At 47.3% G+C, this 26,928-nt stretch overlaps 2 pseudogenes; one reads left to right on the top strand and one right to left on the bottom strand.

Moving 5' to 3' along the window:
* Positions 1-2,106: 2,106 nt before the first annotated feature.
* LOC100401012 (peroxiredoxin-6 pseudogene) lies at positions 2,107-2,782 on the bottom strand (annotated as a pseudogene).
* Positions 2,783-3,881: 1,099 nt separating this feature from the next.
* On the top strand, positions 3,882-24,159 carry LOC100401387 (interleukin-17 receptor A-like; annotated as a pseudogene).
* Positions 24,160-26,928: the final 2,769 nt, after the last annotated feature.

Here is a 26,928-nt window from a genome sequence, read left to right as displayed (position 1 = left end):
TATGCATTCAGTTTTTCAACCCCTTTCTCTGGCATAGAAACTCCTAAAATACTTAGAATCTCCAAAATGGTATTTTTTATATACTAATGATTCATTGATGGCTGGCAGCCTCTAAGCAGCTTCAGGATGGGGGCTGGTCACAGGAAGGACCAAGGTAGGATTAGAGAGCTGGGATGTTCAGCCCCGCTCCTTTCCCCCTCACATCTGGGAAAGGGAGAGAGGACTAAAGGTTAAGTTGATCATCAATAGCCAGTGGTTTAATCAGTTATGCTCATGTGCAGCCTCCATAAAAACTCAAAAGAACCTGGTTCAGAGAGCTTCCATGTAGTGGAATATGTGGAGGTTCCTGAAAGAAAGCACCTGCGGAAGAGGGTGCACCTGGGAAGAGGGTGCACCTGGGGAGGGCAAGGAAGCTGTGTACTCCTTCCCCTGTACCTCACCCTCTGCATTTTTTTCTTTGGTGTTATTTGTGATATCCTTAAAATAAACTGGTAATTTTGTTTCCCTGAGTCCTCTGAGCAGCTCTAGCAAATTAATTGAACTGAAAGAGAGAAGCATTAGAACCTCAAATTGAAGCCAGTTGATCTTAGACGTTCTAGAGGCATGGACTTATGACTGATGTCTAGAGGGTGGGCAGTCTTGGGGACTGAGCACTCAATCTGTGGGATCTGATGCTATCTCTAAATAGTGTCAGAATTAAATTGGAGAACACCCAGCTGGTGCCTGCTGCGGAATTGATTGCTAGCTTGGTGTTGGGAAGAAACCACTCCCACAACATGTAGTCACAGAAGTCTTCTGTGTTGATTGTTGTGGTGTTGTGAGGGCAGGAGAGTTTCTCTACATTCTCAGGGAATATGTCCTTAACTTCCAGAATGTTTTCTTTCTTTCTTTCCTTTTTTAAAAAATAATTTCTTCCTTCTATTTTTTCATTAGTCTCCTAGAAATCTGGTTAATCATATTTTGTTTTTCAAATTGAGTTTCTAATAGTCATATATTTTCTCCTATTTCTATTGGCTCTGCTCTCAGAGAAATGTCCTTAATTTCATAGACAAACCCTTCTATTGAATTTTTATTCAATAGAACTTCATCTATTGAGTTTCAAGGTTTAGTTTTAATTCTCTGCCTGCTTGTTTGTCCATGGCATCCTGTCCCGTCTTACAGATGCAGTGTCATATCTCTTTGGGGCTATAATCTTTTTACTTTTTTTGGGTTTTTTGTTTGTTTGTTTTCTAGTTTTAACAAAGAATTTTATTTGTTGCTAAAAAGTAGAATCCAGAAAATAGCAACCCACTGCAGGAAGAGTTTTCTAATAAAACATTTTCAGTCATTCTCTCTTATCTTCACATGGTGTACTCTTTCATGTACACATAATCAGAAAGCAGACTGATGCATGCAAACCCTGTGTGAAAGGCACATGGCACTAGTATTGCCTTCACCTGCTACACCTCCTTGCAAGCCAAGGGAAGCCTTTTCTTCAGTCTCTCAATTTTGATACAAACTTTTCACAAATTTTTTATAGTAAAATTTGTAAAGGTCTCTTCCCCTGCTCTTCATTTTAGTTATCTACTAGAAAGGTACAGAATTAAAAAGCTTTTTTCCCAGCTGTGATCAAAACACAGAATATTAAAGAGCATCTGGGTTACTCTAAGTTTCGGGTTTCATACTTCAATATTTATAGAGCAAGTTGAACCTCGAGTTCTGCAGCTCTTCAAAATGGGTGACAGAAAGGAGGATGTGATAGGACTTTAAAAAATGGATAGTCATTCTCTGATGGAGTTAAGCAAACATTTTCAACCATCAAACAATATGACCTCATTGGTCACAAGCCCTGCGAAGGTCCAACAAGAGTTGAGTTTTAAATACAGAACATATTTCAAAGAGAATGAGTAGAGAGTTCTTGTTTATGAACAGAATTGAGTGCTGGTGAAAGTGGAGAGTAAAGAATCCCAAGAAACTTATAGTGACATTTTCATTTAATAAGCAAGTAGTATAGCAACCTAAAAACCTTGGCTGTGATGACACCAGGATTTTTTATGGAACTGCTGCAGGCAAACATGATTGGCAGCTGACATCCTCTGGCTCTCAGCACCAAATCCTCCAAGAGACTTAAGACTGAGGGGTGTAGTGGAGGTATTTCTTGCCAGATGGGAGCTCTTTAGTGAAGACTCCTTTTGTGAGAAGTCCCTTGGCTTCTTTTTCAGGGATGGTTGGAAGGACCATCACATTATCCCCATCTTTCCTGTCAACTGGGGTGGCAACCCTCTTTTCTGCTGTCAGCTGAAGAGAGATGAGTACCCTGAGAATGTCATCAAAGTTCCTGCCAGTGGTAGCTGGGTAGAGGATAGAGATTTTCAGCTTCTTATCGGGACTGAAAACAAACACCACCACATGAGCTGTCACAGGCACCCCCTTTTCATCCTTCTCTGCTGGACCCAGCATGCCCAACAGGATGGCAAGGTCCCGATTCTTATCATCAGTGATGGGAAAAGGTGACTTCTCTGGGCTCTTCACCACTGGAAGCATTGGTGACCTTGCTCCAGGCAAGGCCTTCCTCAACACTGTCTATTGAAAGGGGAATCAGCTCGACATTCCCCTTGGCAAATTCTGGTGCCAGCTTTTCAGCTCTGCCAAGCTCTGTGGTACACACTGGGATAAAGTCCCGAGAGTGGGAAAGAGAATGTCCCTTGAGTCTCCCAGAAAGTTCCTGGAAACGGATGCAGCCGACGGTGGTATTGGCCTCAAAGTTGGGAGCCAAGTTACCAAGAAACAGACCTCTGAGCATGGCAGTGGCAGTGATGAGGAGGCACCACTTTGACAGCAACAAACTGGGGGGTTCTCATATAGAAGGACTACTTGTTTTAATCATGTTAACAACATTGCTGTTTTCCTTTATTCCAGGACAATTTTAAATTGTTTTTATTTATTTATTTATTTTTAATATATATATTTTTAATAAAGATGGGTTTTGCCATATTGGTCAAGCTGGTCTTGAACTCCCGACCTCAGGTGATCCACCCACCTTGGCCTCCAAAGTGCTTGAATTACAGGCATGAGCAACCACACCCGGCCTGATCTGTTTTTTTCAGACCAAAAACCCATCCCAAACATTCTTGGCTGTCTGAGAATTTCTTTTTGTATGTGTGTGACTGAATCTCACGTGGTATCCCAGGCTGGAGTTCAGTGGTGCAATCTCAGCTCACTGTAGCCTTTGCCTCCTGGGTTCAAGTGATTCTCCTGAATTAGCCTCCTGAGTAGCTGGAACTACAGGCACGTGCCACCACACCCGCCTAATTTTTTGTATTTTTAGTAGAGATGGGGTTTCACTGTGTTAGCCAGGGTGGTCTTGACCTTCTGATTTTGTGATCTGCCCACCTCAGCCTCCCAAAGTGCTGGGATTACAGGCATGAGTCACTGCAGTAAGCCTGTCTGAGGATATTTTAAAAATAAAGTCCTAAAAGCTAATTAAATGTTCTGTGTAGTTATGGTTTATTGAACAAAACTTTACTGTGTAGGAGGTCAGGCTGATGGTGAAGCTGGCCTATTGGGTGACCTCTAAATGCTGAAATATGGAGGTCTTTTGTTTGGGCCTAGCTGCCAGGATTCTGAGATCAGGGCAGGGAAAGAAAGCATAAGGTTTACAACACTCCATATGTAGTCCTTCACTTAATTCTCCCTGCCCCTAATCCCTGAGGGTTGCAAGGTTCTGAGGGTCCCCTGGCCTCTTATCCATAACTCCCTTTTGTAGCATTTAGACAGAAGTTCCACCACTCAGCAGGAGCCAGCTGCCCACGCTGCTGCCAATTGGACAGTTATTTATGCATTCATTTGTTCATTTTTGCAGTTTTATAATTTTATTTGACAACAGTTTGTTCTCATCCACAATGACTGACTGCCAGTTTCTGAAAGTGGCCATAGGCACACAGGTAACCAGAATAGAGTTTGTTTGGTGACTCTTCAACCTTGTTATGCTTTCTTTACAGCTGCACGTGGATATGGTATGGAACATTCCTTATTCCTTCAGCCCAGACAACTTTGTTGAGCCTAGTGTTAGCATGTCATGTCTGGAATCCCCGTCTGTTTATGGCAAAGTTCTGGGTCTCTTTGAGTGCCCAAGGCCCAAGGGGCACGCTGCTTGAAGTCCACTCTATAGGTGTGCCTGTGAATGCTGATGTCATATTCTGGTGTCACCACCTCATTGGTGGCAGGTGGAAGAATAGCTCTTTTTTTTCCTTTTGTAGAAAGAGTCTTGCTCTGTCACCCAGGATAGAGTACAGTGGTACAATCTCAGCTCTCTGCAGCCTCTGCCTCCTGGGTTCAAGCAATTCTCCCACCTCAGCCTCCCAAATAGCTCAGACTACAGGCACATGCCACCAGGCCCAGGAATATTTGTATTTTTAGTAGAGACAGGGTTTCACTATCTCTTGGACAGACTGGTCTCTAACTCCTGACCTCAGATGATTCACCCACCCCAGCCTCCCAAAGTGCTGGGATTACAGGCATAAGCCACTGCACCCGGCCAACACCTTTTTTTTTTGAGATGGAGTCTCGCTCTGTCACCCAGGCTGGAGTGCAGTGGTGCAATCTCAGCTCACTGCAACCTTCACTTCCTGGATTCAAGCGATTCTCCTGCCTCGGCCTCCCAGGCAGCTGGGACTACAAATTCGTGCCACTATGCCTGGCTAATAATTTTTTGTATTTTTAGTAGAGACTGAGTTTTACTATGTTACCCAGGATGATCTCAATCTCCTGACATCGTGATCTGCACCCCCTCAGCCTCCCAAAGTGCTGGGATTACAGCCATGAGCCACCATGCTCAGTCCCAACATTCTTCTTTACAGGAACTGTGCTGCTGGGCCCAAGTTGAAAAGGGCTTTTAAAAATTTGTTCATATCTCTTCTCCACTGAGTTTTGCTCTTTGATCCTTGAGAATTTACCAAAAAAAATCTTTCCAGAATTGTTATATTGTTTGGAGAGAGGAAGAAAATGTGTGTACATGGTCAATGCGCTATTACCTCTAATAGAATTTTCATTCTGTATTTCACTTACCTGTATATTATTCGGTTTTACTAAAGTTTCTTCCCCTTGTCATCTCTCACACCATCCCCTTTGCTTCTGTTCCCTTTTCCCCAAGAAACCTGTGTTAACACCTGATACACACCCATTCATGTTTCTCTTCTCATTCAGTCACACTCATATATATATTCAGGGAGGTCTTTTTCATACCTTCCTTCCATAGAAAATGGAATCATACTGGCTGGGAGCAGTGGCTCACACCTGTAATCCCAGCCCTTTGGGAGACCAAGGTAGGCAGATGACAAGACCAAAAGATCGAGACCATTCTGGCTAACATGGTGAAACCCCATCTCTACTAAAATACAAAACTTAGCTTGGCGTGGTGGTGCGTGCCTGTAGTCCCAGCTACTTGGGAGGCTGAGGCAGGAGAATTACTTGAACCTGGGAGGTGGACATTGCAGTGAACCGAGATCATGCCACTGCACTCCAGCCTGGTGCCTGGTGACAGAGCAAGACTGTCTAAAAAAATGGATTTATACTATAGAAAGTTGTTTGCAATTTTTTTCTCACTCATCAACACATTCTGGCCATCTGCAGGCCAACAGATGGGTCTATGCAACTAATTATCATTCTCTTTAATATTTACATAACATTCCATAGTTGACAGCAATCATCTATTCGACCATTTCTAGTTTGATAGACATTTAGATTTAAACTGGTTCTCACCTTATTTAGCCATTCTCTCTTGATGAACATTCAGTACCACAGAAAAAGTGGAAAAGCTATCCATTTTTTAAAGCTTGCACAAACTTAATTCTAAAACTTGATAAATCTTACACAGAAAGAAAAACTATGGCCCAATCTCATTTATGAATATAAATTCATGCAATTCTAAATAAAATATTAGCAAATGTAATCTACAAGAATATCAAAAGAATGACCTCATGATACATTAACAAACCTAGTTTGTTAATCCATGCTGGAGAGGAGAGATCTATGATGAGGTTCAGGGCTGATTTGCCACAGCTTGTCACTGTAAAGTGAGAGACATCTGTGGTGAAGATTTTGTTTTTCTTTAATTCAAAGAGGAAGCACATATTCAAGTGTCTGAGCCAATTAGGGACCCCTGACATATAAAAATAAAGCAGCTCTTACTACAACCCCATCCCGTCTGTGCCCTCATGCCCAATCACAGCTTCATCTCGAAATCAAGTTGTGTACTTTGTCTTCTCTTTTAAAATACCCTTTAGACTTGAGAGATTTGTAGTGACCCCAGTTCACATTAGAACAGAGTGAGCAGGGCAATGAAGCTGAGGATGCAGCAAAGGGTCACAGGCTAGCAGGTCACAGGCCCCTGAGCTGTTTGCTGTTTATCTGTCTGTACCCACTGCTGGGGCATCCGTCTTCACTGTAAGTCTCTAAGTGATGCTTTTCCCTGGCTGCCAGGTACCTGCCTGGATGACAACTGAATCCACCCTCAAAACCTGACCTCCTCCTCCCCAAAAGAGCTGCAGATTGAGCTTCGCTTTGCCTGCACTCAGCAAGAAAACCTGTTTCCCATGGCTCACATTGAGTGGATGCTGCAGATAGATGGTGAGTGGGCCTGCCAGCAGGACCCTGGGGGAGTCTCTCTCCCTCTGAGTGAGTCCACAGACCCATCTGTCGACTCTCCCAGTCAGGCTCAGTATTGGGCTCCCAGTCCTATACTCAGACATGAGGGCTCAAACTTAATTTTGTAAGGATCCATTGTTTCAAGTGTTAATGCTTGTTCAGTGTTTTGGATATTAACCTGCAGTGATGCCTTCCCATCACCCCATTCCTCACGAAAAAATGTCTTCAGCCTAACAATTTTAGCACCCTGGGGAAAAAAAAGCAAGTAGTTAGTTTTGTGACTGCAATACCAAAAATGAGGTCGAAAATGGCAACACGTTTGCCAACCTGTTTGTTCCCTTAATGCAGGGGTCACTTTTAAAACATTCTGGGAGCCTATTCAGGAATAGAGGGTTTATGTTACAGAATTGGGGCAACTGGAGCAAATGAGCACCAGCCCCAGATTTGTGACCAGGGCCTGGGGGGTTCTCTCTGGAAGTCCCCGATCTCAGTGCTTCTGCTGACTGCCACAGTCTGGTGAGGATGATAGCACGGCTGTGTTTGACACCCATGCCAGGCTGTCATAGCCCTCACCACAAATTTACACAGCCTTTGCTTCTAGAGGTGTGTAAAGTGTCATTTTTCCTTGCCCATCTGGTAAATAATTGTCTGCAAGGAAGCACGCAGAAAGTGAGCTGAAAGGGACAGGAAGTGGAGAGCTGGGTTAGACAGGCATATTTTCTTTCAAGAGTGAACAACCATAGCAGACAAGTGGTGACACAGCCAGCACTTGTCGTGGCCGACCTGTATCTGTTTGCCTCCTCTTCTCCTCTGTCCTCCAGCCAGCATCCTGCACCTCGAGGGCACAGAGATATTTGTCCTGCAGCTAAACACCAATGAACGTTTGTGGGTCAGTTCAAGTTTCTGTCTAAACTGAGGCATCACCACAAGTGGGATGACACAGCGGGTGTCTGCTGATGACACCAGTACAGACTTGTCCCCAAATTTATACCCTGATTTAGAGTGGTGAAGACCCAGAGGCACTGAGAGAGTCTGAGGCATTCCAAACAGCAGCTTCAGATGGGCAGAACTCAACAGAGAAGTGGTGTGGCTGTCGTGAGCAATAGTGAGGGACAGAGTATATTTTAAAAGCTTTCCTGACATACCCCTGCTTTTTCTTCCCACTTTGCTGAGCTATTCATTCTGAAAGAAAGGTGAATTGGAAGACAACTTCCACAGCCCTGCCTCCTGGCATCTTTGTGTAACTTTGTATGACATCTTTTCTGTGTAACTTGGCTTAAGCTGGGGTTTCCCCTCAGAAAGAAAAAACTGCTCAGACCAAAGAGCTGCTGCAGGTGGGCAAATGAGCACTCTGATGCTCAGTCTTATGCAGCTGCACATGGCTACGTGGTGAAATGTTGATTCTTCCTTAAGTTTGTTTAAAACAATAGGTCCCAAATGTGCTCCCTAGATCAGCAGCCTCAACCTCACCTGAAAACTTGTTAGAAATGTGTGCTCTGGCTGGGCATGGTGGCTCACACCTGTAAACCCAGCACTTAGGGATGCCAAGGTGGGCGGATCCTGAGGTCAAGACATGGAGACCATCCTGGACAACATGGTGAAACCCTGCCTCTCCTAAAAATACAAAAATTAGCTTGGTATGGTGGTGTGTGCCTGTAGTCCCAGCTACTCAGGAGGCTGAGACAGGAGAATTGCTTGAATCCAGGAGGTGGAGGTTGCAGTGTGCTGAGATTGTGACACTGCACTCTAGCCTGGTGACAGAGTGAGACTCCGTATCAAACAAAAGTAGAAGAAAAGAAATGTGTGTTCTGAGGCTCCACCCCAGACTTCCCAGGCCAGAAATTCTTAAGGTGTGGTCCAGCAACTGCTCCCTAATCACCCCTCAAGTATTTAAGATAAAAGCCTTAGTCTGAAGACTGCTGGTTTAACTCTGCAAACAGCCACTTGAAAACAAGTTAGGTCTCTCACAGACACAAGTAGCAAAGTCAGGACCCCTCTCTGATGTTAGATTAAGACCCCCAAACTTTGCTGCTGTGTGATGATGAAAACCAGGTTCCTCCATCCACTCAGAAGTGAAGGACCCCTGGCCTTTACTCCAGGGTAAATAGAATGGGGTTGGAGTTGATATCTGTAATCTCTACCACCCAGAAAATAAATCAGCACAAATTCAAATATCTCTGCAACTAGGGTGTCTGCTGGCCCAGGGCAAGTGAGCTTGTCCTCCGCACTTTTTTACCCCAGAACTTTCTCAAGAGATCCCTGGCTTTCCCATTTTAGGAGGAAGAATCATTTGACAAAGTTTTTACTTGCCTGTGTGCCAGACCTCCACAGCCTCAACTCCTCTGGCTCAGCCATCTCACACCCATTGTTATAGAATTTGAGAAGCCTGGTGGGGGGCAGGACTGCTTTCCCTTATTCATTGTCTGCTCAGGAGGCCAGATCCAGGTTGTTACTGTTTTTCTTAACAGGAAGAAAAGACCAGAGGAAACAGGACAAGGATACTGATTTCCCTGACTGGGTTTTGCTGTGGTAGTTGCTTTATTCTTATTTTTGGTTGAATGTTTACGAGTGGGTGGGAACGAGGGTCTTTGGGCATAGATGGGCGAGAGAGGTGTGTGTAACCCATCCACCTTCCCTTCCTGCCTTCTCTTCAGTGGCGTTTTACCTGCAGCCACTTTGTGGTTGACCCAAACCAGGAGTATGAGGTAACCGTTCACCACCTGCTCAAGCCCATCTCTGACGGGGCCCAAACCACCAGTCCAAGAATTTCCTCATGCCTGGTAAGAGCATCCTCCCAAGGCATTCCCTCACCGCTGGACTCTATGAAAAAGAAGCAGCAGGTGGCACAGATGCCAGCCCCCTCACTCAGCAAGGCAGTGGCTGGCATTGCCAGTGCCTGGGACCCACAGAATAGAGGCCAGGACTGGGAGTTATTTGGCATGTGCTGCAGCCTTCACTCCCTGGGGCAGAGCCATTCTCTGCTGGCACAGCAGTGGACATTGGCCCAAGAGCCCACAAGTTTTATGAGAACTGCAGTTCCTCCCTCTACCTAGAGAAGCACCCATCCTGCCCAGAAAATAGCATAAAGGCAAAGCTGCAGACCACTCATGGAGAAGTTGCAGCCTCTACTTGTAGCCTGGTGAGGCCTCCATGGCTTTCTCTCCTTCTCCCAAATTGCGTTCTCCCTGCATCATGCAACACTTGTTCAAGGCATGCTGCTCTCCTTCCTGCGCCATCCACCCTGCCTGTGGTTACTGCCAAGCTTTTCTTCTCAGGCATCCTTTGATATACAGGCACCTACTACTTCCCCATCCTCCCCAGAGGCTCAGCTGTTACATGCATTTATTTCTCTTTTTGTTTTAATAGAGGCGGTCTCACTTTGTCACCCAGGCTATAGTGCAGTGTTGCTATCCTAGCTCACTGCAGCCTGGAACTCCTGGGCTCAGGCGATTCTCCTGCCTCAGCCTCCCTATAATTCTCACTGTTCATAGCCAGCTGTGTCAGAAAGCCTGCTTGATAACAAAGTCTGGGTCTTCTTCCCACTTGTAGCATCTCCAGAGCCTCACAAATTGCTTTGCATATAGCAGGTGGTCTGGAAATCCTTGTTAAGAATGGTCTTGACCTTCTTCATTCTGGGGACACGCTGCACACATGCATATGCACACACTCTCAGCTGACCCTGCTGTGTGTCCCCGCATGTGGCTCATCACTCCCTGGCATGGCACTGCATGCTCTGCATTTGCTTTTATTGGTCTTTCCTATGGGCTTGAAGTCTCTGTGTCCTGTTTACCACTTACCTACAGTGCCAAGAACAGGGCCTGGTTCATGGCTGGGGCCTATCAGTGTTTGTTGAAGGAGTTATTCTTCTTTGTTCTTTCTTCATTCCTAAAGTGACTGGCTCAGTCCCTGTCCCTCCATGATGATTCATGCCTGTTGTGTGACAAGAAGCTGTGGTGGACAGAGAGGGAACTGGAGGGGACCAGAATTGCTTGGTCACCCACAGCAAGCTCAGGAGGAATGCATTGAATTGGGAGGGCTCCCTGAAAGATGACGATCAGGCAAGCAGGCTAGCACCCATGCCATGGTGGGTCCAGCCCCAGAGCTCACTCTGAAAGGGCCATCCATGGACAGGCTCCTGGGGGAGAAAAGATAGCTGTTCTGGTGTCAGAAGTCTGGAAGTATAGGTTTCCAAAAGCAGAGGCTTTATGAGTTCCCTTTTCTCTGCATCACCAGGCTGCAAGGACACCAGGATAAAAGAAACTGCACCATGCGTGAGCACAGGTGATGGACTTCCCGGGAGAGCTGCACACACCCATTCACACTCCTACTCCCATGCCCTTTCTCACTCCCAGCCTGCATGTGTAACCTTGGCAGGCAGCCTGTGGGACCTCGACATCACTTTGGAGACCCTGGAGGTCCACCAGCTGTGAGTGAGCTTTACCATGTGTAATGAATCTACCCATTACCAGATTCTGCTAATCAGCTTTTCACATATGGAGAACCGTAGCTGCTTTGAGCACATGTACCACATGCCTGCGGTAACTCTGCTATTTTTGACCCTTCAAAGCTCAGAACCACCCTCCAAACCCCAAGTTTCTTCTCTGGTAGTCTGACAGAATTGTGTTGCCAGAGCTTGAAGCTTATGCTGTGCTTACTCCATAGTGGCCATGGTGCCTTCCCTTATTCTTCCCTGGTGATCTGATGGTTGATAGAAAGGCAGTTGACTCCATCCTGCCCATGACTCAATCCTTTTCCTTCTTCCCTCCATCACAGGCTCCCTTGTTCTCTTTTTGTTTTGCTGTGTTTTTTTTCAAAAAGGATTTGATAATTAAAAAAAAAATGTTGGAAAGAAGATGGCACGGTAGGAGCAACTCAGGATTGCAACTCTCAGTGAAGATGCAGAGGGTGAGTGCAAGCCGCATTTCCAGATGGATCTTTTTTGCCCACAGGACAAGGAAATTCCCACGTGTAGGAGAGATACAGGATGCCAGTGCAGCTGTTTCGGCTGGGGCAGCCATTTCAGCTGGTGTAGCAGTGCAGCGGCACTCTGCACAAAACGCACTGGTCTGGGTGCCCTGTTAAACTGGCAATCTGAAATTTGGGAGGGCAGATTAGCATATCCATCTGATTAAACGGGACTTGGACAGTGAACCAGATGAGGAGATTCCAAAGAAGCGACGTGTGAGCTGGCACAGTGGGTCGCTGCACAGGAAATCACACAGATCCCGGTGCCCTATCAGCACATCTGGGAGAGAGTCAACTGTTCAACTAAAAAAAAAGGGCTCTGAGGCAGGGAGTCAGGTGATCATGCTCGGTGGGTCCCACCCCCACAGGGACAAACAAATAGGCGATTCAAAATGCTCAAGGTTGAGAGTTTCACTGCGGGCACAGCTGAACCCAGGATGGTGCAGCTTGGTGGGGGAGGGGCGTCCACCATTACTGAAGCATTTTAACCCTACTGAGGTATGCTCCCATTGCTGATGCAGCCTGCTGTTGCCTAGGCAACCCACCATAACAGAGAGACTGTGCCAACAAGGTGGAGCCCATGACAGCAGGGAGGAGCTCATGGCAACAGGGCAGAGACCATGGCAACAGGGCGGAGCCCATGACAATAGAGAGAAGCTTACAGAAACAGGGCAAAGCCCACGACAGCAGGGCAATCCCACAGCAGCAGGGCAGAGCCCATGAAACAGGGCAAACCCCACAGCAGCAGGGTGGAGCCTCGGAAGGCAAATAGTGACTAGACTGCCTCCTAGCTGGGCAGGACAGTGCAATGGATACTCATAAAGAAAGCTCTAACTCCCCGAAATAGAGCACCTGAGGAAAAAAAAGGTTTTATGAGTTCCACTGCAGCAGACATAAATGTACCTGCCTAACAACCCTGAATAATCAACAGAGTTAACAGCTCAGCACTTGAGCTCCTATAAAATACAGACTGCCTCCTCAAGCAGCTCCTTGACCCCTGTATATCCAAAGAGTCATTTCAAAAAACACTGATCAGACTGACATTTGTCAGGCATCATTCTAGAACAAAGATAACAGAAGAACCTGGTAGCACCCCTCACTGTTCCAAAGCTGCTACAGGTGTACCTCAGACAAGGAGGGCCTGGAGTGGACCTCAGCAGTCATACAGCAGAAGGGCTAGACTGTTAGAAGAAAAACTAAGTAACAGAAATACTTCATCATCAACAATCTGGGCATCCACTCAGAGACCAAATTGAAAAGTCAGCAACTACTCAGATGACAGGTAAATAAACCCACAAAGACGGGAATAAACCAGTGCAGAAAAACCCAAAACCAAAACACCTCGCCTCCTACAAAGGACCAAAACTCCTCATGAGCAAGGGAACAAAGCTAGACAGAGAATTAGCATGATGAAATGATGGAATGAGACTTCAAAAGGTGGGTAATGAGAAACTTCTGTGAGCTAAAAGAACATATTCTAAATCAATGCAAAGAAACTAAGAACCTTGAAAAAAGATTTGAAAAAAGATTCGAGGAAATAATAAGAATGGACAGCTTAGAGAGGAATATGAATGAATTCAAAGAGCTGAAAAACATAACATGAGAACTTCGTGAAGCATGCACAAGTTTCAACAGCCGAATTGACCAAGCAAAAGAAAGAATATCAGAAGTCAAAGATCAACTCAATGAAATAAAACGAGAAGGCAAGATTAGAGAAAAAAAGTGCAAAAACGAATAAACAAAATCTCCAAGAAATGTGGGACTATGTGAAGAGACCTAACCTATATTTGATAGGTGTACCAGAATGTGACGAAGAGAATGAATCCAAACTGGAAAATACTCTTCAGGATATTATCCAGGAAAATTTCCCCAATCTAGCAAGGCAGGCAAATATTCAAGTCCAGAAAATACAGAGAACACCACAAAGATATTCCGCAAGAAGAGCAACCCCAAGGCACATAATCGTCAGATTCACCAGGGTTGAAATGAAGAAGAAAATGCTAAGGGCAGCCAGAGAGAAAGGTCAGGTCACCCACAAAGGGAAGCCCATCAGACTCACAGCAGATCTCTGGACAGAAACTCTAGAAGCCAGAAGAGAGTGAGGCCAATATTCAACATCCTTAAAGAAAAGAACTTTCAACCCAGAATTTCATATCCAGCCAAACTGAGCTTCATAAGTGAAGAAAAATAAAATCCTTTGCAAACAAGCAAGTATGCAGAGATTTTGTCACCACCAGGCCTGCTTTACAAGAGCTCCTGAAAGAGGCACTCCATAGAGAAAGGAACGACCAATACCAGCCATTCCAAAAACAAAGCAAATGCTAAAGAGCATCAACAAAATGAAGAATCTGCATCAACTAATGGGCAAAATAGCCAGCTAGTATCAAAATGGCAGTATCAAATACACACATAACAATATTAACCTTAAATTAAATGGGCTAAATGCACCAATCAAAAGACACAGACTGGCAAATTGGATAAAAAGCCAAAACCCACTGGTGTGCTGTATCCAGGAAACCCATCTCACATACAAGGATACACAAAGGCTCAAAGTAAAGGGATGGAGGAAGATTTACCAAGCAAATGGAGTGCAAAAAATGGCAGGAGTTGCAATTCTCATCTCCGATAAGATAGACTTTAAAGCAACGAAGATCAAAAGAGACAAAGAAGGACATTACATAATGGTAAAAAGATTGATACAACAAGAAGAGCTAACAATATATGGACCCAATACAGGAGCACCCAGATATATAATGCAAGTTCTTAATGACTTACAAAGAGACTTAGACTCCCACAGAATAATAGTGAAAGACTTTAACACTCCACTGTCAATATTAGACAGATCAACCAGACAGAAAATTAACAAGGATATCCAGGGCTTGAACTCATACCTAGAAAAAGCAAACCTGATAGACATTTACAGAACTCTCCACCCCAAATCCACAGAATATACATTCTTCTCAGAACCATATCACACTTTCTCTAAAATTGATCACATAAATGGAAGTAAAACACTCCTCAGCCAATGGAAAACAACTGAAATCATGACAAACAGTCTCTCAGACCATAGTGCAATCAAGTTAGAACTCAGAATTCAGAAACTAACTCAGAACCGCACAGCTTCATGGAAACTGAACAACTGACTCTTGAATGTTGATTGGATAAACAATGAAATGAAGGGAGAAATAAAGAAGTTTTTCGAAACCGAGAATGAAGACACAACATACCAGAATCTCTGGAACACATTTAAAGCAGTATCTAGAGGAAGATATATAGCAATAAGTGCCCATATGAGGAGAATGGAGAGATCCAAAATTGACACCCTATCATCAAAATTGAAAGAGCTAAAGGAGCAAGATTAAAAAAACTCAAGACCTAGCAGAAGACAAGAAATAACTAAGATCAGAGCAGAACCGAAGGACATAGAGACATGAAAAACCCTTCAAAAATCAATAAATCCAAGAGCTGGTTTTTTAAGAGATCAACAAAACAGACCACTAGCCAGACTGATTAAAAAGAAAAGAGAGAACAAACAATCAGATGCAATAAAAAACAATAAGGGAAATCACCACAGATTATACAAAAATTCAAACGATCATTAGAATATTACAAACAACTCTATGCACATAAACTAGTAAACCTGGAAGAAATGAATAAATTCCTGGACACCTGTGTCCTCCCAAGCCTAAACTAGGAGGAAGCTGAAACTATGAATAGACCAATAACAAGGTCTGAAGTTGAGGCAGCAATTAAGAGCCTACCACACAAGAAAGCCCAGGTCCAAATGGGGTCACAGCCAAATTCAACTAGACACACAAAAAGGATCTGGTACCATTCCTTCTGAAACTATTCCAAAGAATCCAAAAAGAGGGAATCCTTCCCACTTCGTTTTATGAGGCCAACATCATCCTGATACCAAAACCTGGCAGAGACTCAACAAGAAAAGAAAACTTCAGGCCAATATCCATGATGAACCTAGATGCAAAAATCTTTAATAAAATACTGGCAGGCTGATGGCAACAGCACATCAAAAAACTTATCCATCATGATCAACTAGGATTCATCCCGGGAATGCAAGGCTGGTTCAACATATACAAGTCTATAAACGTAATTCGCCACATAAACAGAACCAAAAACAAAAACCACATGATTATCTCAATTGACGCAGAGAAGGCATTCGACAAAATTCAACAGCCTTTTATGCTAAAAGCCCTCAATAAACTCAGTATTGATGGAACGTATCTCAAAGTAATAAAAGCTATTTATGACAAACCAACAGCCAATATCATACTGAATGGGCAAAAACTGGAAGCATTCACTTTGAAATCCAGCACTAGACAAGGATGCCATCTCACCACTCCTATTCAATATAGTACTGGAAGTTCTAGCCAGAGCAATCAGGCAAGAAAAAGAAATAAAGGGTATGCAAATAGGAAAGGTGGAAGCCAAATTGTCTGTATTTGCAGATGACATGATAGAATACCTAGAAGACCCCATCGCCTCAGCCCAAAAACTCCTGAAACTGATAAGCAACTTCAGCAAAGTCTCAGGATACAAAATCAATGTGCAAAAATCACAAGCATTCTTATACATCAATAACAGACTGAAAGAGAGCCAAATCAAGAACAAACTGCCATTCACAATTGCTACAAAAAGAATAAAATACCTAGGAATATAACTTACAAGGAATGTAAGGGACCTCTTCAAGGAAAACTACAAACCACTGCTCAACAAAATAAGAGAGGACATAAACAGATGGAGAAACATTCCATGTTCATGGTTAGGAGGAATCAATATCATGAAAATGGCTATATGGCTCAAAGTAATTTACAGAATCAAAGCCATCCCCATCAAGCTACCATTGACTTTCTTCATAAAACTGAAAAATCCACCTTGAACTTCATATGGAACCAAAAGAGAGCCCGCATAGCCAAGTCAATTCTAAGCAAAAAGAACACAGCGGGAGGCATCGCACTACCAGACTTCAAACTATACTACAAGGCTACAGTAATCAAAACAGCATGGTACTGGTACCAAAACAGAGATATAGACCAATGGAACAGAACAGAGGCATCACCACACATCTTCAACCATCTCATTTTTGACAATCCTGACTAAAACAAGCAATGGGGAAAGGATTCCCTGTTTAATAAATGGTGTTGGGAAAACTGGCCAGCCACATGCAGAAAGCAGAAACTGGACCCCTTCCTGACACCTTACACTAAAATTAACTCCAGATGGATTACAGACTTAAACATAAGACCTCACACCATAAAAACCCTAGAAGAAAATCTAGGCAAAAGCATTCAGGACATAGGAATAGGCAAGGACTTCATGACCAAAACACCAAAAGCATTGGCAACAAAATCCAAAATAGACAAGTGGGACCTAATCAAACTCCACACCTTCTGCACGGCAAAAGAAGCAGTCACTAGAGTGAATCGGCAACCAACAGAATGAAAAAACATTTTTGCAGTTTACCCATCTGATAAAGGGCTGATACCCAGAATTTACAAAGAACTCAAACAGATTTATAGGAAAAAAACAAGCCCATTCCAAAATGGTCAAGGGATATGAACAGGTACTTTACAAAAGAAGACATACATGAGGCCAACAAACATATGAAAAAATGCTCATCGTCACTGGTCATCAGAGAGATGCAAATCAAAACCACATTGAGATACCATCTCACGTCAGTTAGAAAGGCGATTATTAAAAAATCTGGAGACAACGGTTCCTGAATAGGATGTGGAGAAATAGGAACACTTTTACACTGTTGGTGGGAGTGTAAATTAGTTCAACCATTGTGGAAGACAGTGTGACGATTCCTCAAGGCCTTAGAAATAGAAATTCCATTTGACCCAGCAATCCCATTACTGGGTGTATATCCAAAGGACTATAAATCATTCTACTATAAGGACACATGCACACGAATGTTCATTGCAGCACTGTTTACAATAGCAAAGACCTGGAACCAACCCAAATGCCCATCGATGATAGACTAGACTGGGAAAATGTGGCACATATACACCATGGAATATTATGCAGCAATCAAAAACAATGAGTTCGTGTCGTTTTTAGGGACATGGATGAATCTGGAGAACATCATTCTCAGCAAACTGACACAAGAACAGAAAATAAAATACCGCATATTCTCACTCATAGGTGGGTGATGAAAAATGAGAACACATGGACACAGGAAATTGAGTACTACACAAGAGGAATTGAGGTCTATTGAGGAAAATAGGGGAGGGAAAGCCGGGGGGAGCTGGGGAGGGAAAGTGTGGGGAGAAATGCCAAATGTGGGTGAAGGGGAGGAAGGCAGTGAAACACACTGCCATGTGTGTACCTGTGCAACAATCTTGCATGTTCTGTATATGCACCCCAAAACCTAAAATGCAATAAAAAAAGCATATCAAAAAAAATAAAAATAAAGATAAAAATAAAATAAATGTGCAAATAGAGATAAAGGTGAACTAAAGGAAATAAGTGCCTCACACCTCCCGATACTTTGGGAGACCACAGCAGGCTTGAAGTTGGAGTTGGAGCTGTAGTGAGCAGTGATGGCACCACTACACCCAACTACGGGGACAGAAGATGTTGCTGTTTCCTAAAAACAAAAAGGCTGGGCACAGTGGTTCATGCCTGTAATCCCAGCACTTTGGGAGGCCAAGAAGGGTACGTCACAACGTCAGGAGTTCAAGACCAGCCTGGCCAAGTTAGCGAAACACTATCTCTACTAAAAATACAAAAAATTAGCTGGGTGTGGTAATACATGCCTGCAATCCCAGCTACTCGGGAGGCTGAAGCAGGAGAGTTGCTAGAACCTGGGAGGCAGAGATTTCAGTGAGTTCAGATCCTGCTTCTGTACTCCAGCCCAGGCAACAGAGTCAAAAAACAGTAAATTAATGAAATAAAATAGGCTGGGCATTGTGGTTCATGCCTATAATCCCAGCACTTTGGGAGGCCAAGGCAGGTAGATCACTTGATGTCAGGAGCTCAACATCAGCCTCGCCAATATGCTGAAACCCCATCTGTACTAAAAGTACAAATTAAGCCAGGTACACTGGCACATGTTTGTAATCCCAGCTACCTAGGAGGCTGGGCATGAAAACTGTGCTGTGTGGTTTTGTACAACTGGTGTGAATGAACACAGATTTGTAGCCCCAATTTCCAGCAGCGAAAGCAAAGAGGGCCTTACCAGTTAATTTGTAAGTAAGAGGGCCTTACTTACAAATTTACAACAAACTGGCTTCCATGCAAAAATGAATTTTTTTCTGGAACAGAAACCTGAAAAGCATTTGTCCCCTGGCATTCCTAAGGGGTTCCCTGGAAATCTCCTCCTTGGCAGAGCCACAGCAGGTTCTCACCCAAGTAGCATTACCCGTCCTTGCCTCTCTCCTCAGCCCAGACCACAGGAATTTCACCAGCAATCCAACATCATGCTCACTCCACGCAGCCTTAGAGGGTGCTGTTGCCACCGAGTGCAGGTGAGTGAGTGTGGTGTGGACGGATGCAGAGAGCAAAATGGGTGGAGAGTGTGGTGTGGGGGAATGAGGAGTATGCACAGGTGGAGAGTTGTATGGATGGGAGCGAGTAGTGTGCACAGGTGAGTGGCATGGATGGGAGGAGTGTGCACAGGTGGGGAGTGGTGTGGATGAGAGTGAGGAGTGTACACAGGTGAAGCGTGTGGCATGGATGGGAGTGAGGATTATGCACAGGTTGAGAGTGGTGTGGATGGAAGTGGGGAGTGTGCACAGGTGGAGAGTGGTGTGGATGGGAGTGAGGACTGTGCACACGTGGAGAGTGTGGTGTGGATGGGAGGAGTGTGCACAGGTGGAGAGTGTGGTGTGGATGGGAGTGAGGAGTGTGCACAGGTGGAGAGTTGTATGGATGGGAGCGAGTACTGTACACAGGTGAGTGGCATGGGCAGGAGGAGTGTGCACAGGTGGGGAGTGGTGTAGATGGGAGTGAGGAGTGTGCACACGTGGAGAATGTGGTGTGGATGGAAGTGAGAAGTGTGCATCGGTGGAGAGTGGGTGGTGGGAGCGAGGAGTGTGCACAGGTGGAGAGTGTGGAGTGGACAGAGAGGGGAGCATGCACAGTCTGTTATTCCCGCTGGTGTACAGGGAGGGCTGGTTGAGACACTTCCCCTGCCTTTCTCCTTTGATTCTCCCCGCCTCATCTGGGCAGGGGTCCTCTGACTATCCCCTTGCTGGAGGGATACAATGGCCTTTAACCTGACCTTTCTGCCCACAGATCCAGCCCTTCTTCAGCAGCTGCCTTAATGACTGCTTCAGACACTCTGTGACTGTTTTCTGCCCAGAAACGCTAGACACTAAAGGTAGGAGACATGCAGCAGTCCAGGGCCACACTGGGAGTGCAGGTGGCTGAGAGCCACCAGCCTGGGCTGAGGCCTGACCTGAGTCTGGGATGTGGTTTGGCAGGAGAGTTTAGTTTAACTTGGAGCTCTTCAGGCCTGAAGTGTGGAGTGGGGTTTAGGAGTGTCACTGCCTGGAGTTGGAGTCCTGGCTCCCTTTCATTAGTGATGCATCCTCAGGCAAAATCCTTAACCTTTCTGATCCTCCACTTTCTTGACTGGAAAGTGGGTGGTTTTTAGCCTATAGGCCTAGTGCTGTGCCATGCACTGAGCGCACGGCTTCAACATGCTGTCCATGTTTGATCCTCCCTCATTGTGACTGAGTCATCATACTGTAGAGGATTCCCCCACCCTAAACCCCAGGTTCATGGATGAGGAAACTGAGGCACAGTGATATTGAATAACTTGTCTAAGATCACACCCCAAGGATGCTGTTCAGAAGTTGCATGCCCTAAGGCATGGAAGACTGGGGCCACAGGCTCACAAGAAGGCTGAGATATGGGGCCAGGCTGGAAGGAGACCCAGACTCCCAAGGAGGAGGCAAGGCATCTCTCCTTAGACTAGAAGCTCAAGTCCTTGTCTCTTGTAGGTGGCTTCATTAAGTTCAGCCTGGATCTAAAGTGACTGGTGCAGGGCCAAGGTCATGAAGGCCCTTAAGGGATGTCAGTGGTGGTTTTTGTGATGACTAAGAAGGGTTAAGAATACTCTTTCCGCTTTTCCGTTTGTTCTCATTGCACAACCAATTGAGGAATAAGCTCCGATCTCTGCAGGGCAGCAGCCCTCAGGGGCCATTCCCCAGGGACCACATGAGAGTGAGAAGTTGGTGCCTGACCCAGGCAGACTAGCCTGAAGGAGGCCAGCTGGGGTGGTGGGGGGTGTGCATGGGTGAGACTGTGGTTTGTCAGCCAGGGGGTAGGGGTGTGAGACCATGGTTTGTCAGCCTGGGGTTGGGTTGAGGACATGGTTTGTCAGCCTGGAGGTGGGTTGAGACCATAGTTTGTCAGCCCAGAGCAGGGGGAGAGACCAGTTTGTCAGCCCCTGGGAGGGGGGCATGGTGAGACCACAGTTTGTCAGCCTTGGGGTGAGTGAGACCATGGTTTGTCAGCCCAGGGGTAGGGGTCAGGCATGAGGGAGCAGAGTGGTGGATGGTGGTTTGTCGGTAGCCAAAGAGGACAGAGCCTGAGGCTGGGGATAGGGAACGGGGCCCTCAGGGCTGGCAGGGCAGGCTTGGGCAGCACTCACACTGTTCTGCTCACCACAGACTACATGCCCCTGTGGGTGTACTGGTTCATCACGGGCATCTCCATCCTGCTGGTGGGCTCTGTCATCCTGCTCATCATCTGTATGATCTTGATACCCAGTAAGGGCTGGGGCTCTGGCCATCCCTAGAACTGCCATTCACTAGCAGGACAAATTGCTTTATTCTCTGAGCCTCAGGTTCTCACTTGTAAAATGGAAATCACAGTGATATCCATGTCACTGTTCTGCTGAGTGAGATAAGGCATATGAATTCTTAGCACAAAACCTATAACCTGGCATGTGATGTTTGCACAGTGTTGGTTAGCTACCATTATATTTGTTGTTATTAAATGAAATATTATTAAAATCAACAGGTTGGAAGGAGCCAAGGTGAAGTATTTTTGTGTCAGGAATTACCAGCCAGGCAGGCAGAGCAGCCTGAACAACCCTGTCTTACAACCCCCAGATGTGTACATCTGGGATCAGAGAGAATAGCAAGAGCCAGCATCAGGTGATAGAGAAGGCCACTGCTGCCCTGAGCCATTGGGGTAGACCCCAGCTCCACCTCATTAGCCTTGTAGTCACAGGCCAGTTACTTAACATACCATGGAGTCACTTTTCTGTAAAATGTGCTGATAATGCTTCCCTCTCAGGGCTGTGATGAAGGTTAAAGGAGTCACTGAGGAAGGTGCTTGCTAGGGGAGATTAGTACATACCAGTCTCATCTCCTACCTGCAGCCCTCTGCTGGCATGAGAAGGCTTTTGGGAGGTTCTGATAATGGCTGGTGTTCTGTAGGCTGTGGAGCTCTTTAATGGTGTGCTGGGTGCTTTTCATTGCATTTCTGCTGTTGCTTCTGTTTCCCAAAGTGCACCACATCCCAGGGTGAAGGCAAGGAGGAGCCTCACTGGTTATTTGACTGTCTTTGATGAGTCTAGGGAAGAGCTGAAAGGGCGAGGATTGAGATTAAGGTTCTAAGTCACTTGCTTAGTCATCTGTGGGTCTTGATTAACCCAGCAGTCACCAAGGAGTTAACTCCCACAGAGCAATTTTTTTCATCACATTTCTGAGGGGAACAATTGCTTAAGTATGTGGGTTCCCCTTTCTCACCCCAAAAATACAAGGAGGAAATGTTGCAAGTGGCTCAGTGGGGAGGCTTCTGGAAAGAAGTGTGGTAAGATGCATGCCTTCTGCAAGGGCGCTTCTTGGGAAGAGCTTCCCCTCAGGTGGACTTAGTGTAGGGTGGCCAAATTTCAGGGACACAGAGCAGACCAAGACCATAGTGAAAAGCCAGGGTGGCCCCTCCAGCACTGTTTCTAGGGGTCCCAGCTGTGTCAGTGCTACAAAATAACAACTGTGATCCCAGCTGACCACGTGCAATGTGCCAGGACTTTACATAGGCACGCTCATTTAATACTCATTACACGAGAATAAACAAAGACTCACTGCACAGAGGAAGAAGCTGCATTTCAGAGGCACCAGTGACTGCTCTGGTCATGTGCTTGTAGTGGCCGACCCAGGATTCATGGCTGTGCCGACACCTAGCATGGCCTCCTGGCTCAGGGCTGCCCCCTTCCCTTCACCCTTTGTCAGGGTGAGGCACATGTCCTGTGAGCTGGTTTCTGTTTCTCTTCCAAAGAGCCACTCCAGTGTCTTTCTTTTCCTTTCCAAGGCCTGCAAGCGAAAAATACTGTAATGACACCAAACACACAGAGTATTTCCTGGTTTGCGTGTTTGCTTGTGTTTAAAGCAGTGGAGGGGTCTCCTGGGATAAGTGGGTGGGTTGCCTCCTGTCTTCTAACTCCCAGGCCCCTTCAGGAGAACCTACCTTAGGTCCCCCTTTCCAGGACCCCACTCAGAAGGGCCCCTAATAACAAGGCCTGGGTGCCATTTACAGAATCAGACAAGGAAAGGCAAGTGCATCATATTTTGTGAAAAGAGGTCCTCCCTGGAGGAAGCAGACCAACAGGGCTGGCTGCTCTTTTTCTTTCTTTAATTAAAGCACAGGCTAAAGACCAGATAGGAATGTGAGAGATTCTTTTTCCCACAAGGCAGCAGACTGATTTTCTTCAAGCAGCCAAAGGTGGAATACTAAATCTGCATTTTGCCAGCAGGCCTCAGTCATTTTCTCAGGCTAGGGAGAGAGCCAGGCTGTGTGCTGGTCCCAGCCCCTTCAGGGCTGGCAGGCACAGAGCTGCCATAGGCCGTGAGGTAGGGTCAGCACGTGTGGTCTTGTTTCCTTAGATGGCATGCCTGCTGCTGACCTGACATCCCCACCGTTGAAGCCCAGGAAGGTCTGGATCATCTACTCAGCTGACCACCCCCTCTACATGGACATGGTCCTGAAATTCACCCAGTTCCTGCTCACTGACTGTGGCGCGGAAGTGGCCCTGGACCTGCTGGAAAAGCCGGCCATCTTGGAGGTAGGAGTCATGACCTGGGTGGGCTGCCAGAAGCAGGAGATGGTGGAGAGCAACTCCAAGATCATCATCCTGTGCTTCTGCAGCACGTGTGCCAAGTGGCAGGGTCTCCTGTGCCGGGGGGCACCTGTGCAGCTGCTCTGTGACCACGGGAAGCCCACGGTGGACCTGTTCACGGCAGCCATGCACATGATCCTCCCGGACTTCAAGAGGCCAGCCTGCTTCAGACCTGCGTGGTCAGCTACTTCTGCAAGGCCAGCAGTGAGGGTGACATCCCGACCTGTTCGGTGCGGTGCCATGGTACGCACTCATGGACAGATTCGAGGAGGTGTACTTCCACATCCAGGACATGGAGATGTTCCAGCCGGGCTGCATGCACTGTGTTGGGGAGCTGTCGGGGAACAACTACCTATGCAGCCTGGGCAGTGTGGCGTGGTGGTGCTGTGGGTGATGCGTGCTGCTGGCCACGCCACCCCAGCTGTTCTTGGTGAAGAAGATGGCCCAGCCCACCACCACCACCAGGTCCCTGGCGATCCAGGAGCACCAGTACAGGTCAGTGATGGCGATGAGGTATAGGTCCAGGAGGCTGCCCTGTGCCAGCAGCTGTGCCACTGAGAGCTCCTGGTAGCCCCAGTGGCACCCAGGACTGGAAGCGCAGCCACAGTGCCAACCCCTGTGGCCGGGCCAGACCTGGTGGCCACAGCAGCAGCAACATCAACAACAGGAGGTGCCACTTCCTGACCTGCTGCCACCCGCGCCCCCGCCGAGGGGCTCCCAGGGCCCTCGATGGCCCCGGCTGTGGTGTCCCCGCCAAAGTCCACAGCAGTCATGCTGCAGGAGGAGGTGGGCATGGAGCTGGAGTAAGAGGTGTTGGAGGAGGAGGAGAAGGCGGCCAGTGCTGGGCTGGCAGGGGCACCCCCCTGAGCAGGTGGCCCCAGGAGCTCAGCGTTGGGCACCAGTGGCTTGCTGACTCTCAGGCTCTTGTGTTCGTCCTCACGCTCGGCGCCCGTGCTGCTGCTCGGGGAGCTGCCACCCCCACCGCCTCTGCTGCCGCCTTCCTGGCGGCTGGTGCTGGTGCTGGTGTTACTGTAGCTTGAGCCTCTCCGGCCTTGGAAGGAGCCCCCATGGAGGAAGAGCAGCTGCAGTCGGGCGGCGGTGGCGGGGGGGGCGGGAAGGGGCCCGGCGCGGAGGAGACCGAGGGAGGGTGGCTGAGCGCTGGGGGCATTGTCCTCCGAGGGGCTCCGGGGGCCCCCCAGCTGCTCCCTCCCCGCCAACCCCGGGTCCGCCGCCTCCCCAGCGGTGGGGACTCGCACCTGGGCTGGGCGGCGGCGAGATCCGGACTGGAGCCACTGGACTGGGCGAGTCAGGCAGAGCCGGGCGGGAGCGGGGGCAAGCACAGACCGCGGTGATGGTAGGAGGGGCAGGGAGCAAGCCTGCCAGGAGGGAGGGAGGCTGGCGGCGGGGAAACCAGGACTGAATTCGAGGGGAAGAGGAGGCGGTGAGACCAGAGGATGGGAAAGCGCGGCACGTTTTATCAGCAGGAAAAGGGGTGGAGGTGCTGAGCTTTAGAGTCCAGTGGGGAGCTCTGTGGCCTGGAGGAAGCAGAGGAGGCGCGGGTGGCCGCCAGAGTGAGACAACCGGCCAGGGACTCTGAGGGAGTGCAGACTCCAAAGGAAGTCGCTGGGAATCCCACCAGCTGCACCCCAGGGCGCTAGTGCTTAGATGGCTTCAGTGCCCCCAAGCTATGGACTCAGGCAACAGGGCGGGCTTTGCACCTGGCCTTCTCAGCTCTGACGTAGGCAAAGGGCAGCTTCCCTCCACCCTCCATCCAGCACCCTTCCCAGGGGCCCATCCGCCTCTCCCTAAGGCATTAAACACCAGTGAAGGAGACAGGCCATGTTGGCAAAAAGGGCCAGGGCAGCAGTCCCACACGTAGAGCCCTAAACATCTGTGTGCCCAGCACTGGGGTCACCAGCCATCTCAGGGACGACACAGAGGATGGAGAAGTTCTTTGAAAACACCTGCCTAGGAGGAGAGGCTAGTGGTATCCACCCAGCGGGCTTCTCAAATGTTTTAAAAGCAGAATGGGACATAATAGGAAGATGCGTCTAGCAGAGAGAAAAACAAAGGGACATTTAGAGTTGTGGGCACCTGGATGAAAACAAAGGCTCCAAAGGGATGATAGTGAGGGTTACAGCCCGTCACAGTAGACAGAGACACCAAGGAAGAAATGTAGTCGGTAACCCTCCATAGAAAGGCTCAGGAGAAAGGGCACAACAGCTCACCCAAGGACTTATCCATGGCTGGGGCCAGATGTCCACGCAGCAGCTCTGGAAGGCAGAAGGTAGAATGCTACCTTTGGTGACTTGAGGAAGAAGGAAATGACTAGAGTAGTTGGGGCTCAAAAACAATCTGAGGTTCACCAATAATGGAGACATTCCATTCCCAGCCCCATGAAAGGAGAGCAGGAAGCCCACCTGGCCTGTTGGCCTCCACGCCATTTGGGTGGCCTGTGCCCTCCCTGATTTCATGACCTTTGAAGCGTTGCTGCAGGCTCATCTTCCCTAGGTAACAGCTTGCAGCACAGCAACACCAGGCAGTGTGAGGGAGCACGTGCAGTGGAGCCGCAGGGCTTAGTCAGACCTGCCTCTAAATCTACCTATTGAATGAGGGTCAGTTTCAGGCAAATCTGCCTTTTCCAGTTCCCCGGAGTCTGCACAGCCAATCCCTGACAGATATACAATTTAGAACCTGCACCATTTCCACCTCTCCTGAACACGCAACCTTTGGAAAGAAGGAATGGTGGTGAAGGAAGGAGGAGCTCTGGGGCTGCTGTCCCAGCTGTGCCACTTAACACCTTTGTGGTCTTATCCTGGATATTTCACCTCACAAAGCTTATCTATAAAAAAAACCCCACCCCTACCTTAATGGGTTGCTGTATCAAGAGAGATCCTGTGTGTAATCTCTCTTTGATGACAGAGCCAGGCCCTGGCTCGGAGTCCATGCTCAGTTAAAGGTCTCTGTGTGATCATCATTCCACTTAGCCTTAGCTTCCCAGGGAATGTCCACTCATAGCAGGGGCCACCAATGGCTGTTTTCTGGCTGGACTCTGAGTTCTACTCTCCCACAGCATTGCACTTTGGTAAGTGCTGGGGAGCAAAACTACCATGATTAGGAGCGCTGGTTCTTGGAGCTGGTTTTCACAGGATTATGGTGTGAGACATCCAGGGTGCCAGTTGGCGCCAGGGTCTACCCACATGGAGCTGGGTGAGGAGAGAATTGTCTAGTGGGTGCAGCCACCA

Source organism: Callithrix jacchus, chromosome 4 (assembly GCF_049354715.1).
Source record: "Callithrix jacchus isolate 240 chromosome 4, calJac240_pri, whole genome shotgun sequence".
Taxonomy (NCBI): domain Eukaryota; kingdom Metazoa; phylum Chordata; class Mammalia; order Primates; family Cebidae; genus Callithrix; species Callithrix jacchus.
This window is presented reverse-complemented; position numbering and strand designations above follow the sequence as displayed.